Here is a 20,421-nt window from a genome sequence, read left to right as displayed (position 1 = left end):
CCATGACATGATTTTCTTACTTTACTAGTTCGACAAGTTACCCTGTTGTTGAAATACACTCGCAGGTGCTGGTAAGCCGGGTGTTTAGCCTGCGACACCGTTACCTAAAGTGCACTGTATTAAAAAGCAGTCAGGGCCTTGGATCACAGTATATCACGAGGCAGAGGCGGTGATAAGGCCCACTGCCTGGCTGCAGATCAATGAAGGTTACTGACATCATATCACAAAGTGAAAGCAAGTGCTCCACCCCAAGCTATTTATCAGTGGCAGATCCGAGAGGGAGAGACTTTTCTCTACCATGGTGTAGCATTTTTCTCTAATATCGGGTATGACTCCTCCCAGAAGACCACTTGGGCCAGGTGTCACCCTTTCTGATGTTCTTTTTGCTTCTCCTTCTTAGTTTTTCCCAAGTGATGAATTTGTGTAGAATAGACAAATCATAACCAGCTATGCCAACGCCAGGATCTTCCAGATTCCAGATTCCTCGAAGCAGTACAATTATCTCTGTGTCTGTCTATAATGTCTTATCATTGGGAATTGTAGAGAGGAACTACTATATGAGGTGTCCAAGGCTACTGTTTCGAATTCTTCCCAGGTGAAGTGTTGTGGGCACGTACCACTGGGTACAGAACCCGGGGACGCTGGAAAGACTATGTTTCTCTTCTGGAACTGAAGGCCACCGGGCCGCTAAAACGTGTTACTTCTTTCCAACGTCATACACTGCAGGGATAAAAAGCACCTTGTTCACATCTTGTAATAAACAGTCACATGCCAAGAGGAAGTAAAATACAATTGTGTATTCACGTCATTGTACTCCTGTGTTTCCTTTTCACATTTCTCTGAATTCATTAGCAGGTTACACAGGTAATGCTGGTGAGATGTCACAATGATCATATCAGGGTTTCCCAATCGCAATGCGGGAATGTGACGTAGACTGTGCTACTTGGTTGCTTTATTTCCACCTAAGGCGCAACATGCCTAGACAGCTTTCAGCTGTTGTATGACAACATCAGCATTGAGCCAAACACACAAAAGGTGGCCTCAACTGCTGTAGCCCTGTTTTTTCTTTCCATGTTCTTTTCCTCCTCCCTGCAGCTTCATGGCTTTATTGCATTATATATCATAAAGCCCCTCCCCTACCCTCACTTATGTCTGCATTAGTACAGTAATATTGAGCTGTGTGTACACACAAATGCACGTTTGCGTGTCTATGCGTAGAAGATCATGCTTACAGGTACTCTATGAGTTCCATTTATCAGCTGCCTGGGGCACAATGTGGAGGATCTCCCCCAATGGGTTTGTGTGTAACTGCTCTGTCAATACAACCTTGTCAAGGCGGGGAGAGTGTGTTGGTGTGTATGTGTGTGCGTGTGTGTGTGTGTTTGTAAGAGCGAGGGGGCATTTACGCCAATGCACTAGAGCCACGTTATTGAGCAGCCAATAGCTATTTGCTTCTTGAGGTGGCAGGTGGAAAACGGAAGGAAGTGAGGAAGCAAGGAAGCATGTGGCTCACTGCTGCTACTAACGCTCACCAAGCCACGGGGCTCAAACTTGACACTGGCACAGTGCAGATACAGAGCAGGTTGTCTTCTTCTGGCTCCCGGTCTTTGCGGGCCCTGGGTGTGCGCGCAGCCTGCCGCTGCTGTAAAACCCCGCTTCCTCTCTGGGATCTCTGTGTTGACAGAGCCCATCTGAATGCTGGGACAGCTTCCAAGCTGCAAAAGGGTCATCACATGTACACAGTCACACATGGAGCGTGTGAGTCAGGGTGAGGGTTTCAGTTCAAATGTTGAAGGGCTGTTTTAACCTTTGTGAAGGTGATTTCTGATCCTCTTCCAGCCCCTACTAACACACCTAAAGGCTTTTCTTTAAAAAGAAAAAAATCTGTTTTTGTGTGTTCACCTTCTCCTCTTCTCCTTTGTTTTCTTATACCGTCATGCGAAAATACCCCCGTAGTGTGGACCGTGCATATCTGTGTGTTAGTGTTTTGTGTATCCTGTCTGAACTTGTCCCATGTACCTGAGTCACAGACGGATTAGTTAACCCACACGGCACTTTGGTGTGTGCCAATCCTGACACAGCTGGCTTTTAACAAAGACAGGCGGTAGAAATAAAGGAAATGGTGAATAACTACGACATAAACGATTTATTTAATCAGATATTGTGACCAATAGAAGCTCCCTTTTCACAACTGCGGTGTATGTTGTGCTGAAGTGAAATGTCAGTTCTGCTAAAAGTAAGCGGCGGCGCTACATGTCCCGCTGCTACGGTGCAGCTGTCCAAACAAAGAGAGGCGAGGGAAAAAAAAGAAGAAGAAAAACACATTATATCAACATTTAACAACAGTTGCTCTGTAATCTGGTATTACTTCCACAAGCAAAGGAGGAGCCAAGATGAACTTGGATACTGTTGTGGCAGAAGGAAGCCAAGTGCTTTGGGGAGGTTAACTAGAGATGTGAAGGTCTACGGACTCATCTTAATCCACAAGGCTTGTACTTAATCACTTTTGATGTGCATGCGAACATAAGTGGCTTCAACATTCCAACGTTGGCCACTCCAAGTTCAGAGGACCGGGGCAAAGGAAGGGCGGGTGTTATACGAGCGCCTTCTGCCTATTGGCTAAACAGCCTCGGGCCAAGGGAATATCCAGAACCTATTTTCTTGACATCTTTTAAATGTCCTCTCCCTTTCTTTTCGCTGGCCTTATGTGCCCTCACCATTTATTACGCGTCCATTTGCATGCTCCTCTGCGTATGTACACCGTGGAAGATGGCATGTCATTAAGGGAATTTCCAGCAAAAAGACAGAGGTTGAACAGAGAAGGATCTGTCCCCCGGAACTGTGGTGGGTGGCATCTATGTGAACATTCTTCTTTGTGCATGATTTCTGCCCACAGTGATTCTGTGTGTCCCTCTGGCCCAGGCTGTGATATATTGCTGCCTGGTGGCGCATACAACTTCCATATGAAGTTTGACAACTCCCATGTGCCTCGACTTCACTGAACTTCTTGTGTCGGTTTAAGAGGAAACACTTGTCCCAACTAATGTGTGCCATCTTTTGTAGATTGCATTTGAAGGCATACTTTTGGGATTCTTTGTTTGCTACTGCTCAGTTCTTGGAGTAAAAAAAATTGGGGGGCACATCTCTCTAAAGTCAGGCACATGCTGTGCTCTAATTTTGGTTCACTTCCTTATTGTTCTAATTTTAGCACTGTTGTTTTCATAATATGATTTTAAGTAAATAAATTTATTTGAAATCACAAATGCCACCATCACAAAACCTTTATGAACGTTGGAGGTTTGTGTCTTTAATAACATCTCAACATTTCTGTCATGTCTAACTAAACTACCCACCCATTTATTTTCTATACTGCTTGTCTTCGTTTTGGGCTGTGGATGAGATGAAGGTATAACTCAGCTAAATTTGAGCTAGATTTGGAGTACATAGACTGTATCCTGAGCAGCAAGACCCGATTCTTTTGAAATTCTGATTTCTTGTTTTGTGGTTAACACCAAACTTTACCTCAGCACCATCACTGGCACCCTTTATATGTTCAACTTTTTGTCTGCTGGACTTTGGCAGCCACGCTGAATTGGGTTTGTACTTAGTCTATCAAAAATGCACGTGGGTTTCATGCAAAAAAAAAAAAAAAGCGCTTCTTGCTTTCAAGCATTAAGTGGGACCTAAATAACTGGTGGCTTTTGCAGCACGGCAAAGCAGACCCAATGCATTCACAGTTTATTGAAGACAATAAACTTTTTGGTGACCGTGTAAGGCAATTATGAAAAGTGCAATGCTATAGTGCCACGTCACGTAACGGAGTATTATCAATTGATAAGTCATGAGAATTGGCACACAGGCCTGCACACAATTTCCTAGCACAAGGAGACTTGACTAGCGGGAAATTTCCTGCCAAAGCTTTGGCGCGAAATGCAGGCGTTGCATTCGTCTCTTCCTGTTTTGTCCATGTGTGTGTTGTCTAGTGGTTCAGGTGTGGTTAATGTTGGCAGAAGATCTTCGGGCCCGCGGCAATAAACAACAGAGCAGGCAGGAGGCCAGATGCAACACTACAAACTTTTAACCTCTCCCTGCGCTAATCCCTGGCTGCGCTGGTAACTCTCTCTCTCTCTCTCTCTCTCTCTCTCTCTCTCTCTCTCTCTGTCTGTCTTTTTTCCCTTTACTCATTCTTTCACCTCTTTCTTGGTCTCTCTCTTTATTTCTTCACCCACTGCTTTGTCTTCTTTTTTCTTCTCTCTTTCTCCCCTTCAGTCCTGCTCTGCTTTTAAGTGAAGTCAGTGTGCTGACCTCTAAATAAAGGCTGGAACACTACAGCTGTTACCAACTTCAAACAGCCACTGGCTCAGAGTGGAGCCTGTGCGGGTGTTAGGGGGAGAAATAATGTGCCTATTAAAACTAACTTAGAGCCCTCTTTGCTCTCTAAAGGCTTTTAAGATCACACCAACTCAAGCTTGCCACTACCTTCGACTACAGTGTAGCAAACTGGGCAAACTACGGCCCGCGGGCCACATCCGGCCCACGGGGCCGTTTAATCCGGCCCGCCAAACCTGAATAAATTGCCAAGTCAGTCCAGACAAGAGTGTAAGAAAAACCCAGACAGACAAAATTATGTCCATTTTGAATTGTATCAATATGATTTCTTAGTCTAGGACAGTCACGTCCGCTCCCTCCCATCAGACCTCTGCTTCATCATTTAACTTGATGTCATGTAATGGTTCCACATGCAGAACCTCTGAGAGCCACAAATCATCCGAGCGGTTTGTTCTCCGCTCCAACCTGCTTCGTTATATTTCTTTTTCCTGGCACACAGATAATCATAACGCTCAGTTCACTGGTGCACGATAAACATTTAAATCAGCCTAATATGTACTGGTCGTAGCTGTTATTAGCTTGCTCCAGATCAGTGGAAAAAGTTAACCTCTGTATCATGGAAGAATTTGGGCTGACAGATTCCAGGTCTTGTTCTCCATGAATCATCCACCTCGAGCCCACATTAATAGAACTTGTAAAAATGGAAGTTGTCTGCTGTCCAAACACTCACTGAATGTCTTTGTGATAGAAAGACTCACCAGAACCAAAATGGAAAGCACCAGGATTAGTCACCCCACGCCTATGTTTGTTGTCTATTATTATAAAGACGAGAGCTTACTGCCCTTTTATTGAGTTGATGTGTTTTCTGTGTTGGTTTCAGTAAAGACGCATACTGGGCAAAAGAATTAGGACACCCTTACATTGTTCACCGACCTCTACCACGACGCAACTATTTCCCAAAAGTTTACAAAATGTGTGCTATTTGCCCACTTTTGAATGACCGGCATAGAGTTAAAAGTCCTCTCTATGCAAAACAAGATTAGACTGGCCAGTATGATGAAGAGAACATTTCACAGGTCTTCCACTAATCATAACAACTACAGTTACTTGTGTAGAAATGTGTCTTTAGGTGAACCAAAAAAAAAAAAAAATCAGGTTTCCGCTGTGCACTAGTGAAAATAATGTTAGCGATTAATCAACTTTGACTCGACTTTCATAACATTTTAGTCGACCAGAAAAAATCTTGACTCATTTGACCTTCAGGAGATATATTAGTATATTTCAATGTCTTGGCACTCGTCAAGAGAAAATCCCAATTTTTTTCAAGTCGTATTTATCTTTGCAATCATACAAGACAATTGCTAAATCATAATAAAGTCATTAGTATAAACCTTCAACTATCCCTCAAGCTTGTTTTGGCATAACGTGTCCAAAGATGCAACCTGTAAGATTATGGATAGTACTCTGTCATTGTCAAATGGTTCTGACTGTAAGTAACATTCACATGCACTTCAGGTGAAATAAAAGGAAGCATTGTATCATGGATTATGTGTTTGCTTTCCATGACTCGCTCACAATACACTCCATTAACTGCACAACTTTTTCCTGCATGGTTACTGATCATGCAAGCAACACAATTAAGAGGTGGGGACTACAGCGATAAAAGGAGCATTAAGCCAAACAAGTTGCTCTTGTTTGTAAAAAGCCCGAGAAACTCAAATACATTCCAGGCTGAAGAGGGTGAGAGAGCCAGTGTAGTTTTGGACTCAACATTCCTTTTAGAACACCTGAGAGTTGGGGGTAAGGTAGTGAAAGAGAACGAGAGCAAATCTCTGTCGACAAGTTGTGTGTCGCGCTTTGCTCCGCCCAGGGAATGTGTTACCTAATGGGCCACAAAACTGCCTGGAGACCACAGCTCTCTTATCACTGATATTCGATGACCTTGTCCAAAAACAAAAGAACCCATCACCAAGAATCAGAGCTCTGCTTTTAAAAAATTGAAAGAAAAAAAAAAAAAACTTGGCTTGAAAGCTTTGCTTTTTGTTTTTGACAGAAGAAAAGAATGGGTAATATTATCTTGTTCACAGTTACAAGAATCCTACTTTCAGAGGCTATGGGTGTCAAGTTTCTAATATGTATATAAAGTTTCACTGCACAATGGATCTTTTGTCTGGAGCAAACTGAGTGCCCCCCTCCTCCTCCTCATCCTCCCTTCTCGTAAAAAAAAAAATGCATTCATGTGGTCGCAAGGACTCAGGTTTCCTCTATCTTTGTGTGCCATGTCGTCACTCGCCCCTGCAAGTCGAAATGTGCATCCAGAGCTGCTTCCAGCCACGGATTAGGGTGAATCCAGCCAGCAACGAACTCCCCGACAAAATCGCAGTATGACAGGTAACCAAAGTTGCGATGGGGGACAGAGGAGGCAGACGATAATTACAGAGCTTTTTGTTTTCGGCGCACTCTCCGCTGGCTACTTAAGTGCCTGATCTGAAATGTGTGCCTTGTAATTACAGTAGTGGGCCCCATTAGGGTAAAGGTCTTGGTGGGGATTATTCTTCTCCTCGTCTTTCGTGTGTGAGCAAGTGCGAGACCAAGGCGCCGGCTCCCACGTCATGCATAAACCACAGCACTGGCCGAGTAGGAGGAGGAGCAGCAGGAATTAGCCCACTCGAGCCTGCGAGTCCCGTGTGCACATTCAGCCCACGGCCGGCGAGACGACAGCACAGTGACCGGTACTTAGTGTGTCTGCCTTTCCCCTTCTCTCCATGCCATGCCACATAATAGCTCCATTGCCCATGCTGACGCTGAGAGATTTGTGTTGATTATGACAGGGCTGTCACAGTGACGAGCGTGCAGCGTGGCATGTGTCATGTCGACACAAACTTGCGTGTCTGTGGCGCTAGGTAAAAACCGGCCCAAACACTACCAGGAACTTGTCTGCGGTGAGATGGAAGAATTCCAAGAGATTTGCTGATGGGGACCTGGAGATAAACCTTGCCATATGGATGTATCATTGTGCCGGCAAACAGATAGATAGCTTGAAACTGAGCGTGAGGGACAATAAAAAGGCAGAACTGGTCACATGACCTGGAAACGTGACCTATTTTGGATCAGTGGCAAGCGGTCCACTTCCAACTTTCCAACATCTAAGCACTAAAACAGAGATCTAGCAGTCAACGTTAGATAGATCCTTCCTCTTTAAGCTGCTAGCCCTCTTAATAGATTCTTAAGCACTGGCTTTAGTGCATGTTAAACCAGGATTACCCAATCAATTATGGTCAGTGCAAACAAGGATTACTTAAAACAGTACATTTCTCTTGTTGAGCAGCTAAAAGCAGAGTAAATGGAAGCAGTACTGTTGCTGTTGATGCAAAGAGCAGTCATGATGGGGTCACCGTGACCCCAGACATGGACATCATGGATCGGAGGTAAATCTTCATTTAGTTGAGTTTCTTTTTGTCTTCTTGTTGCACTTTTGAGAGGAATATGAGTATTTCAGCTTTTATAAAGCTGCAGTAAAACAAAGGGGATCAACCCTCATACTCACACCCCTGCCCTCTCTCTGAACTCACCCTATGTTGACATTTCAATCACAATCACAATACCCTGCAAGTAAGGCCATCTATACATTTATATATTCTGTACATAAACTTGCCAAACCAGATCCCCTGCACTTGTGTGTCTTTGTTTGTACACGTTTTTACCCTCCCAACCGGTGAACCTCTACACACCTCTTAGATACAGAAAATAAACAGACTTTCAAGGTGGCTTTTTATGACTCCAGATTCCATATGATTGGCTGCTCTACTGCCTGCTATTGTCTTGGAGTCATGAGGCAGCAGAAATGTTTTATTAGAGCTGTCTAATGGCTTTGGATGATTTTACGCTTCATCTTAACATTCAGCACCATTCCTCTTCAGATGGGCAATTTCTGAAGCCTCTCTCTAGTCTAATCCAACGCATACACACAAACACATTGGCTGCTCTGTTATTCCGTTTTCCCATTGTTGCTCAATGGTGAGTGCCTGATGACTAAATGCACCCCAAAAGTCATCAGGAAAAAAAAGTCAGCTGCCGTTGAAAAGCAGTAGTTACCAGAGCAGGTAGTTGGGAAGAACTTAAATTTTCACCTGACCAACACACCTACAGGAGGGGTTGATAGAATCATTTGACCTAAAAGAAGGCCTTGCTCACAATGATAGGTGCTTGGCTTGAGGTCAATGTTCTGGTTAATTCTTCTTCAATATGACTTTATAGAGATTGCTTTTTTATGGACTGTCACGGTTTTGCTAGAACTAAAATGTCCCTTCCTAAAACAAAAAAAAACCCTGATAATTCTTTAGTCATCCCTTGATTGGACAATTACCTTATGCTAACATAAGCATGTCTCACCCAATCACTGATTGATTCATTCACTGATTAAAAGGTGTGACTCATTAGTTTAGGTCATACATAACTTTAGGACATTTAACAGTAGAGGAGACGGCGAGATGTCATTCAAGATGTTCAGCCATCGTCTGCTTCTGAAACAAATCAAATTATTTCACTATAATAGCATAATTGCAACAATGCAATCTTTGATTGGAGCAAACTGTTGAATGACGCATTTTATGTCATGTGCCAAATTATTAAGGGCAAGCACAACATGCCTATTCTTAAAAAAAAAAAAAAAACAAGTCTAGATTTTCAGAAAAACAATAAGACGCCACAGATAGCAGACCTTAATTAGGTCAAGCTGCTTGCTGTAACCCGATCCATTGCATTAATGACAACACAGCCCCTGTGAAAAGCATCATTGTTCTCAGGATAATTGTCCTTTTAGTTAACGTGGCCCAGGAAGGGCGCTCCTTGTTAGGGGAGCTGGCTGAGACCAAGGACAGCCAGAGGCAGCGAAGGGACCGGGAATGAAACTGGCCCGGTGCCCACTGTGACGAGGCCACTTGTGCCCTCTGATGAAATCCCCTCGGTGTGCAGCGGAATTAGCTGTCCCTTGGGTGTGGCACCAGAGGGGTTGTCATTAATTATGTGCCATGAATCTTAAAGAATGAGAAGCAATCAATAAAATACAACAGATGTATGCAAATAGCATGCAGATTGAACTGCTTAATGACATGACATGTTGTCAGGAGGGAGCTTCAAGAGCGAAAGAAAGCAAGTTAAGCCAGAGAAAGAAAATGTTGCATTAGCAAACGGCCTTTCTGCACAGTGAACCTTTAATTTCCAGTTTTTGTTGCCTTGGTATATATAGTGTTAGGTTGTGCCCACACAAAGATGGGTATTTTTAAAAACATGTAATATTCTTTTCCTTTTGGCCTTTGGTCAATAATCAGACTCCTTTTAGATTGACCCACTTTTTGGAAAGGCTTACCAAAAACTGTTGTTAGCATTTGCGTGTAGTTATTTTATGTATGTGCGTGTCCTTTGGAAAACTATATTTAAACTTTTGTTAACGTTGCTAATAGCCAGCAAAATGCTCACTTTTTCTTAGACTGCCATTGTCAATTTTTCTTTTGCCCTTTCCACAAATAATTCTGGTTGGCTATAAAGACCGTCGTGCGACAACTATGTCATTGGCGTGAGAGTGACTTCATCATTGGTGGTGTTGTGGTACATATGGCTAGCCATGGGCACAACCAGTGTGGGACGGATTTTGGTTTTGTGACTGTAGGCGTGAATATGACCGCTTGTCAGTTTGTGTGCCGCTGTGATTGACTCGTGAGCAATCTGGAGCGTGATCTGTCTTTCACTTCTCGGCTGATGCGACTCTGAACCAGATATGTTGTACAAAAACGGTTGAAAGTGTTTGACAGCCTGGCCATGTTTTTCCATTACCTCATTGATGGTGACAGATTAGTTAATTTTACACTAAATGGTTAAAATCTAAATATACTTGAAATTGTCTCACCCCACTTTACCTCTCTGAGCTGCTGCATTCCCCAATATCTGCCTGGTCCTTGAGATTGTTTAACTTGTTTGGCTTACATTTGATTTTGTTTTATGTTATGCATTGTTTTCTTTTGTTGCATGTTAATGTCTAGTCTTACTTTGGTTTTCTTTGCCAGTTGTTCTTGTCAGTCCTGTTACTTGTGTCTACCAATCAGGTCTCTCGTACCACTCTTGTCTTGTCCAGGTGTGACTCATGTTTTGTCACTTTGCTTATATTTAGTTGCCTGTTTTCTTTCAGTCTGTGTCTGTTCATTGTTGTTACTGTCAATTCTCATGTAACTCTAGTTTCATTAGTCATGAGTGTTTTTGTTTCGTAGGAATTATTTGATACTTTTTAACCTTGTCTACCCGTTTTTGTTATTAAGTACTTTGAAAACTACTCTAGCTGCCCTGGATTTGGGTTGCCTCCACACTTGCTTACCGCAACTGTGACACAAACTATTAGAGAACCGCTTCACTGTCCAAGTGCACCTTAAAACCAATTTTAAATCTTTGGCGTCGAGCCCTTATTTCAATGTTGTATTTGTTGTTTTGAAATTATGTCATGTTCAATTATTTTATGTTAAATTTATTTTTAATATAAAACACTACCTCAGCTGTGGTTGTTTTTAAAGTGCCCTGCAAAGAAAACTGAGTTGAGGTTTGATCAACTAGATTCTATGTTTCCGTTATCATTGCTGCATCTTGCTGGCCAGGGAGCAGAGACTGCCAGACAGGAAATGGTTGAGACATCGGGGTTGTTTTAACTCTAAATCAAGCAAGGTGTGGGTTTAAGAAAAAAAAAAAAAAAAGATTAACGGTGGTGCTACTGTTGGACGGCCTGTTTGGGTTGTAAGGGAAAGAAGGAGAGGTTAGTTCACCTGCTTGAAACTGTGCACTCACGTCTTCATTGTACCCAGCCAACTGGAGCTGCTAGAAACTCTATACCTGTCTTTTAAGCAGGGAAGGGAGGACAGCCAAGAATTAACTGCTGCCTCATCTTGGCAGCCGCCAACAATGCTGTCTGTCTTCCATTCATGGTAAGCATGCGAGGGAAGCAATGGTAGCGACAATCTCTTAAGGAAAGGAGGATCGTGGTTTCAAGAATTGTGAGTCCGACACAGCAGATGAAACCTATTGGTTGATTATTGTCACTCTTTTTTGATCAGCACAGACTGATCATATAATCCTCTTCAAATAACTTTCCATCCACTGCCTTGTCTTTGATTGGCCATATATTGTCAGGGCTTGATTACAGCAGCCAGTTTCCCCTTCAGGACAGTGACAGTGAAATCCAAGACACACGCAATTCAGAAGGCCAGGACAGTCCAAGGAGAGGCCAGGGAACAGGTGGTGACCCTCCTCAGTCTGGGAGTATATTATTGACGAGGGCCCAGCGCCCAGATTGATTACTTTATTGTATTGCCATGAACCTCAGTGGCCAGGAACCTCTGGTTGACCCTGGCAAGACTGAGCATCACACTGACCCTCACCTTAGGTAAAGAGTTATGTGGCTTTGGCCTGCTCTCTAATAGAGGAGGTCCTGACCTGCTCAGCCAGTGGCCCGAGTACAGAACAGAAATGAGCCCATGGTGTCAGCTAAGGTAATTTAGAAGCTAGGGGTATGCCATGGTCCCATGGGGGAGCAATTTGGACTGTGTCTTCACTTCAGACCTTCTTTAAATTTGCTGGTATTCAGTGTGTCAGCCAGGTAGACCGACAGGGAAATGCTAATTAATCTTCTCCAAATTACAGAAAAGAAGCCAGGGATCAATATATTTCGATCACATATCCTCACTTTTAGGTAACCCACTGAATATCAGATTCATAGCGAATTAGAGTAACAGTTGTTGTGCAACGTTGCAGTGATTTACTGGCAGTATATTAAAAAAAAGTGTGGTGCGGGTGACCATGTTGCATTTAAAACCATGCAGAATGGTGTTATTCTGTACCCAAAGCCACACTGACTCATCTTGAGGTCTGTAAACACAGGACAAGACACCAGACATCTCATGGGCCTCCATCAGACTAAAGGCTGTTTCCACTACCATCCGTTCCCTCTTCTACTTAACTGACAGAATATCTGCCAGATGTTTTTTCTCTTTGCTCTACATATCTGTCGTTGTCAGCTGCAGCCTCTCATCACACCACCCCCCGAAAAAAGAACAACCGCCGAGCACTCACCAGCTTTGGTAAACAGTTTAATTGGAGAAGTGTCCCCGACTCACTTTCTCTTAGCTCATTGGCTTTGTTTAATGTGTTCGTTTCTTCAGTGAATCTTTCCTGGCCTATCCTTTAATAGAGAAGGATGGCTGAACATTTTGTTTTTATCCAAACAACTGCACCTATCAAATCTTTTAGGAATGTTTCTTCTAAGGCATGCAGACTCATTACCCATCACATAATTCAGCATGTTTCCTTTCTGATAAAAAATGAAGTATGACAATGGGAGAGGAACCAAATATTTAATGCTAGAAATGGATCTACATTGCGCACATACTGAGCTTAATGTGTGTGGCTGTGCTAATTACTGTGTACGATCAAAATGGTTGTTTGTCTGCAACTTGAGCTTACCCAGTTGTTGATATAGCATCAGCTTGTTATGATAAGTTTGTAAGAGTTCACAAAGTTTGATGTTAATGAGCATTAAATCCATCTTTTGAAATATACTGGACAAACCTAAACCAAGGCATGCTCAAAGTAGGGGGACTCAGCACCCCAAAATTAGTAAAGACTTTTGGATAAGAGGTGAAATGGCTTAAAAAAGCAAGAACAGTCCAGTTGCCTCGATTCAAACTTGGTGAGTTGTTTTAGATACCTGCCCAAAGAAGGTACGTATAGTGCAAGACTGAACCCATGCAAGTACAGGTGTTCTGACTAATTACTGAAAATCATATGGTGATAGGTGGGAAAACAGATGTTCACCCAAATAGCCCCTTCCCTGCACAACCGCAAAACACACACACGACATACCCTTTTTGTCATTGTTCACATTCATTCCTAAGAAAAGCATTTAACAAACACATGTTCACTTCTACACTATACTTAATTTTTGTTACTTCTGCAAAAAAACAAAACAAAAAAGGCACCTCTCACTCTGTACCAATTAACACTCAGCCTCCATTACATTGATTGGCTATTGTGTAGTATTGGCTCGGTGGGTCGTGAACATATTGATCACAGAGACCCATCATCTGAACCATGAGAAAATGTTGAGCTACTCATTTCTTACGCCCGCCGGCGGATTAATATGCCAGTGGACTTGAAGCTGCTTTGCCACAACAGTACTAATATTGTTAAAGACTCTACAAAATGAATTAAAAGATTTATTTAAAGACAATGTACACATCATATTATATATCTTTAGAAGATAACTGGTGAAATCGTGCAAGAAAATGAGAACTATGCAGTACTAGAGTGTGACAATAAGATAATTAAAATCAATTAATTAATTTATCTATCCATCTGTGGGTGGCTAAAATAGCTTATGCAGAAGAGGCATTTGATAGCAGGGACAAAGGCTTGATTTTTCTGATCTAATCAAAACGCACCACACCCAAACTCTATTGTTTGGGGGGGGGGGGGGGGCTTCTGTATACAAGCATTGTTTTCCCGCCTACATTTAACCCCATCCGCCCATTTGCACACATTTACCCTCCCCAACACACGCCTTGGTACCCAGTCCAAGGGCAAACCGCTGCCCCAGCTTCTTAAGGTGCACCTGGCATCTAGAGGTCCACTCCAATTACATCCTGCCAATTACGGATTATGAACCAATTAGTCATCGTCTCATTTTACACCACGAGGGCTCCCCCTTGTTACAACTCAAATAGGGGGGCATCTGTTAGAGACGCGTCAGCGTTGTATCTGAGACAACGTGAAGAAGGTGGCAGAGAAGCTCCTCTCAATGAACCTAAAAGGAGTTTTTTTGATGTTTTCTCTCTTTGCCTTTTTTCCCCCCAGAGTGACATGTTGGTTGAAATGTAAATACCTCACACAGAACAAGTGTCTGGAGGCAGTTGCTTTAGCAGACTTCAACATGCACGTACATTATATCAAACATACAGGGGATAATTTAACTTGTCAACTTGTAATTTGTAATGGCACTCAACTTGAACTTTCAGGGCGTGCCACTTGGGCCCGCTCAAGTTCGTATCTTTTTGTAAACATGCGTTTGTTCATTTATTTCGTTTTTTCCCAGTCTCCAAATCGTGCAAAGAGGTGAGCATAAATGTTCATTAGCAAGTTTTGTCTTGTCACCTCAAACAATAAGAATACATTGCCGAAATGGCTGACTGGAGCTATACTGAAAATGAAGTGACTCAGATTCAAGTGTTTAATAAATAAATAAATAAATAAATAAATAAATAAATAAATAAATAAATACAGCATAATACCTTGTGCTATAAGTAACTGCCGGTGTGATCCAAGGGCCACTTGCTAGTGCTGAAAAGTTTATTTCCTATGACAATTCCTTTTTGGTTTGTTTTTTAGTCAGGATATTTGTAGCAGTGTAAGTAGTGATTATATAGATGTCATTCACCAGTATTTATGTGTGGTCACATGTGTTCTAAGTCTCTCAAATGCTTAATGTGGTCGCCCTTGTCATCTGGGGCTAAATTATAATGTTATATAGTGCAGCGCTTGTGAGTGAGTGAGAGAATCAACAAAGTAGACAATATCAGGGCATCCTCCTTTTAAAATCTGCATATTTTATTGACCTCTGGCAAAGATCATTTCAATATGATTTATCCAGAACGTGAAGCCATTTTTATGACCTTGACGCATGCGTTCCCTCCCCAACGGGCCTGAATCAATTGATATTATGTGTCATAAAAGTAATCCTGCGGTCCTCTTCACGTGGTTTCTTTTTCCCCTGCAAGTTGCATCTGTCATTGGCTTGATCCTGCAACTCATTATCAGCACTCTAATTTACAGTTGGGTTGAGCCGAGGCAGAGCTGCTTGAATTGTCCCAGCATCATCATCATCATCTGGGAGAGCCCACAACCAAATCGGCCGGAAAATCTTTGCTCATGCTTTGCGTTCTGTTTTTTGAGAACTCTCTCCATCTTTTCAAACTTTAACTGGATTTTAAGACAAAAATATTCAGACAGCTACCAAAGAACGAACCAAAGGTGGTCGAGATGTTTTGGCACCACCTTTGCAGATATGAGCGGTTCTCCAAATGTATGGTACAACCAGATGGTCAAACACCGATCAACTTTGAGAGTTATTTTTTTCTTCCTTTTACAAGTCAGTCAGATGTCCTCGACACCAAACTCATCCAAGTGTGGTTTTATGGACATTGCTTAGTGCAATTGGAACAGAAAAGGGTCTTCCCCAAACTGTTGCAAAGAAGTTGAAAGTCGGGGTTGAACCCATCGACGTTGAAAGCTTGAAGTCAACTAACCCGCTAATCACGTGGTTTTGACAGCGTCTTCCACTTGGCCAATTTACAGAGGACTTGCACATCTCTTGCCATTACTGAACTTAAGTGCTCTGTGGAGCAGCAACTTTTCCAGGAGCCCAGAAAATGCAAAAATAAGCTGGTTGTTAATGAGAGTCGTGGTTTGTCTTGATTGCTGCCGGTTGTAAAATATTCATACCACTGGTACCATGAAACTGGCGGCAAGGAACGAGGGCAGAGACACAAAATCTTCCTTGACAAAATGTAAGTCTAATAGTATGCAGGCAACAACTGTGTGATAACAGAAACGTTTTATACATATCACAAAACAGACCAACCAACATGTAGAGACTTGGGTCACTTTATAAGGGCTTGGTGAGATATTTCACCATAAATGTGACTGGTCGTATGTGACCGGCTGGCTCGTTGAATAGAAAAACAAACCACTCTGTCCAAATGTGTCTCTACGTGAAACTGATCCAAAGCGCCATCCATCCATCCATCCATCCATCCATCCATCCATCCATCCATCCATCCATCCATCCATCCATCCATCCATCCATCCATCCATCCATCCATCCATCCATCCATCCATCCATCCATCCATCCATCCATCCTCTTCCGCTTATCCGGGGTCGGTTCGCAGGGGCAGCACCTTTAGAAGGGACTCCCAGACTTCCCTCTCCCTAGCCACTTCATCCAGCTCGTCCCGGGGGATCCCAAGATGTTCCCAGGCCAGCTGAGAGACATAGTCTCTCCAGCGCATCCTGGGTCGTCCACGGGGTCTCCTACCGTTGGGACATGCCCGGAACACCTCCCCAGGGAGGCGTAAAGGAGGCGTCCTGATGAGATGCCCAAGCCACCTCATCTGGCTCCTCTCAACGACATCGATGATGTCATTGATTAATCAACTTCGTCTTGACTTCAGTCACATTGTATTTTACAACATAATATATTTATTCATTCCCTAACTGAAGAATTAAGATTCAATGTGTGTGGGTCAGCCCCAAATGGAATAAGTGGCATGTTTCAGTCGTGTTTATGTTGTGTATAGTTGGCTGCAGAGGCGCCACAGCGAGCTGTGACACTTAATATATAGAGTGCCTTATAGATATTACTTACACATGCAGTAAAGTCTTTGCAAACACTTGCCCGGCCACTTAAGATATGTTCCTGTCCTCTGAGGAATGTGTTGGCTCTCTTGGCAAAGTTTGACCCTCAGACCCTGAACTCACATGACTGAAATTCCACACACATACATATATTACGCTGAAACAATACACGCACTCAATGACTTTTATCTCCCCCACCCGTACTTGGAATTAGAATCCACACCACTTTGAAATTCAGCTCACAGATAAGAAAGCCAGAAATATATGGCCGCAAACACGGGGTCAAGTCTTCCTGGAGGATGTGAAAGTCTACCCCGGAAGATGTGCGCCATTGGGGGGCTTGCTAAAGCGATCCCCCGGCCAAGTCGAATTGTGCCGAGCCGTGCGCTCAGCGGGCTGCCCAGCTGGGGCCCAGATGTGGCAGCTGTGTCACGCCGAGTCTGAGATGCAGCAGCAGATAAGAGCTCTGGTCGGGTCCGGGCCTCGGTTTTCGGGTCTGTTCCGCAGCGGTTCTAGCTATATGTCGCGGTTGTTGCTATCTGAACTTTGACAGCCCCTGTCATGCTTAATGCCTCACTTCCCAAATACAGCTCGGTCATCCTGATTTATATCTACCAGGTGCTTGAGTGTGCATGCAGCACTGGGATGACAGGAGGCATGTGGCCGTTTCATTAAGGCAAATGAACAAGGGCAGCAGTGTGTGCATGTGTCTGTGCAGATGAGGGACAGGAGGGGGCTGCTCTTTCTCAAATATACTTTCACACCACTGAGGCTGCCACATCATTCAGAGTGGCGAGGGGGCATTAAGAATTTATTAACACACTTTTAAAATATCACATTAGTTTATGCTTTCAGTTGTTTCATTCCTATCATTCTGTTCCCTTGATAAAATGCTGCTTTAGTCCTTCTGAGAATTTGCATTTTGACATTTGTGGGTTGTGCTCAACTGTCCAGCTGCTTTCACTCTGACCTTTTTGCCATTTGTCACAGTTCAGGGTTGTGTGCCACCAGGACCTTTCTCTTTCTCTCTCTGCCACACACACACACACCCACACAAACCGCTGACAAAAAATTGTCCCCCCCCTGCATCGCTTAAATCGGAGGGGGCTTTATTGTTTTCGTTTCACGTTTAGAACTAGCTTAGACAGTTTCAGTTGTAGTCGTGTGGCAGTGTTTCCCCGGAGGTCTCTGACGAGGAATAGAACCTAGATTTAGTGCACATGAACACTTAAAATGACTAACGGGCAAACGGGCTTGTTGTCTTTAAGTCCCATTTATCCTCCTTTTCATTTGAAGACAAAATAGTAGTTTTGTTCACTCAAGGGTTTTAAGAACATTGTGGACGGATGTCGTTTGCTCTTCGTCATACAGTCATATGCAGATATCGCTCGGCAGTACCCCTCTGCGCTGTCTTTTGTAGATTTTCTGTCAAAGTTTCCTCTCGCAGTTATCACTGCACTACCAAGGAGGAACATCAGTTTGCATCTTTAACTATCTATCTATTTTACTTTTTGTTAGAGTTGCTCACAATGGTTCAGAATTTGCCACTGTAAAGATTTTCCGTCTCACCAGCATGTAAAATGCATGCAAATTTACCGCCTTGGAGCAGTTGGTAATGGAGTTTTACATACCGTAAATGCTAAGTGTATTTTCTTTGAGCAGGAATGAGTGCATTCGGCATTTGATGAATGTAATACTGCTAATTACAGGCTTCGCGGTGTTCAAGTGGCAAGTACTAACTGGAGCTGTATCTCGCTATGGTATGAAAATAACCATGCATTCAACATCATGTCCATTAAACTCTCAATAATGATGAGAGCTCTTGCGAAAAGGAAAATAATTTAGTACCGGCCTTGCCTTTTTTCTCCTGCGGTGAACATATTTGATCATTTTCTTTGTCATTAATGACTTTAGCAAATGTCACAGAGAGAGCAAAGGTTTTGACTGTGCAAGGTCATCAAAAAGGCCCTCTAATTATTTATCCAGGATATCCTACTCTAGAATTAGAGACCAGCTCACCAATGGCTTTCATGCATTTTTTTCCCCCTAAAAAGAAATAATTTCCACTGAATGGTTTCACGAGGACACCCTGTAATCCTTGGTGCATACTGTGTGTGTTTGACATTTGTGCACGAGTCTTCTCCACCTCTCAGTATCGGTGCGTAGCGAAAAAGATAGTAATTGAGCCTTTTCCACACTTAAACACTGTGCAACTTTCCGCATCTCTGCTCTCACCCTCGGCCTCGACAGCTTCCAACCACATTAGACTGCATTTTTTGCTCATTTGGTCTTCACATGCCTCCTAAATGGGATCATCACACCGCTGAAGGTGAAAAGCGAGCCAATAGCTCACGCTGTTGACATGGCCGCCCATGTGTTCTTTTGCAACTTGCCTTCACGTCAGCGTACAGTAGATGCTTTTAATCAATGCATTGTCGCCTTGTGGAACGGCGAGTTCTCGTGACATGTGCCCTGCAACTGGCTAGTGACCAGTTCGGCGTGTAGCCCGATGTCAGCTGCGATAGGCTCCGGCACCCTCTGCGACCCTGAACAGGATAAGCCGTGTTGAGAATGGATGTACGGTGTCCTCTTAAGAATTCTTTGTTTGTCTTATTCAAAGTGCCAGTGAACACAATGTTTTACCAGGTGCAAGCCTGGGTCATTACCATGGTATTTGTTTTCCAGGTTACACAAAGAGACGTAGGATTATAGACATGTTATCTGTGCCCCCTTTCTGTCTCTCAGGGCATGATCCCTGTGCAGGACCTTAGCCAGGGTATTTTGCTTGGACACTTTTAGTCAAGGCGGTTGTTGTGTGTATATAAAACAGTTTAGAATCAGTCTGTGTTAATTTGGAGAATGAACCTATAATGTCAAAGGCATATCAAAAATATTATATTATATATTGACGTGATAGGCTTGTCGTAGATTAATAAATATTTTTAATAACAGCAGCGTTATTTGTGTCTGTCTGCACTAGACTGAACCATTTTCATTTAGAGCTTTGAGATCCGTAGGCTACAATTCATGTGAAAATTATGTGATTGTTGATTTTTTTCCACAACCCTTGCGAGGATGAGCTGTTCAGAGAATGCATGAATTTGTTGTTGTTGGTGTTCATTTTTATAACATAATGTGTGTGTTTGTCATTTTGCTTGCCGGGAGATGATATCTTGCACATTTACCTAAACTCCACCAATAGTCATAAGTAAACCATTTTATTATTGGTCTCCTAATCAATAATGCGGCTTCTTATGGTTTAATATTTCAAGGGTATTGATCATTTTAACAACTGTGTTTGTGGTTTCCTTAACTACCATGACACTTGAAGGTGTGTGTATGTTTGAACGTGTGGACCCACTCCTCTTTTTCTGTCGCACTCGACACATTCATGCATTTGCAATTTCATACTTCATATTTTTACTCACGCCTTGGTGATGTTTTTCAGTGCATGCTGATGTGTGCTTCGTTGACCTTGGGTTCACCCTCACTGCCACCGTCATGCCGTTTCTGTGGTGAAAATGAAACTGAGTGAGTGCAAACAGAAGCTTTTAAAGCTTTTAGCATATTTCCTCTCATGAGAGAATGTTTGCTTCCAGCAGATATAAATAGGGGCAGATTTTATAATTAGTAGAAATGAAAGACCA

General features: G+C 42.9%; 1 protein-coding gene across 6 annotated transcripts in view; it reads left to right on the top strand.

Moving 5' to 3' along the window:
* Nucleotides 1-20,421, top strand: part of zfhx3b (zinc finger homeobox 3b) — a 260,384-nt gene that overhangs the window by 148,983 nt on the left and 90,980 nt on the right. Inside the window, exon 2 of one of the 6 annotated variants that reach the window (XM_049718657.2) lies at nucleotides 20,223-20,305. The exons of the other annotated variants lie outside the window; for them this stretch is intronic. The gene's annotated coding sequence lies outside the window, so the exon portion shown is untranslated. The remainder of the gene's footprint in view (nucleotides 1-20,222; nucleotides 20,306-20,421) is intronic. 6 annotated transcript variants of the gene reach the window in all.

Source organism: Syngnathus scovelli, chromosome 4, assembly GCF_024217435.2.
Source record: "Syngnathus scovelli strain Florida chromosome 4, RoL_Ssco_1.2, whole genome shotgun sequence".
Classification (NCBI taxonomy): Eukaryota; Metazoa; Chordata; class Actinopteri; order Syngnathiformes; family Syngnathidae; genus Syngnathus; species Syngnathus scovelli.
This window is presented reverse-complemented; position numbering and strand designations above follow the sequence as displayed.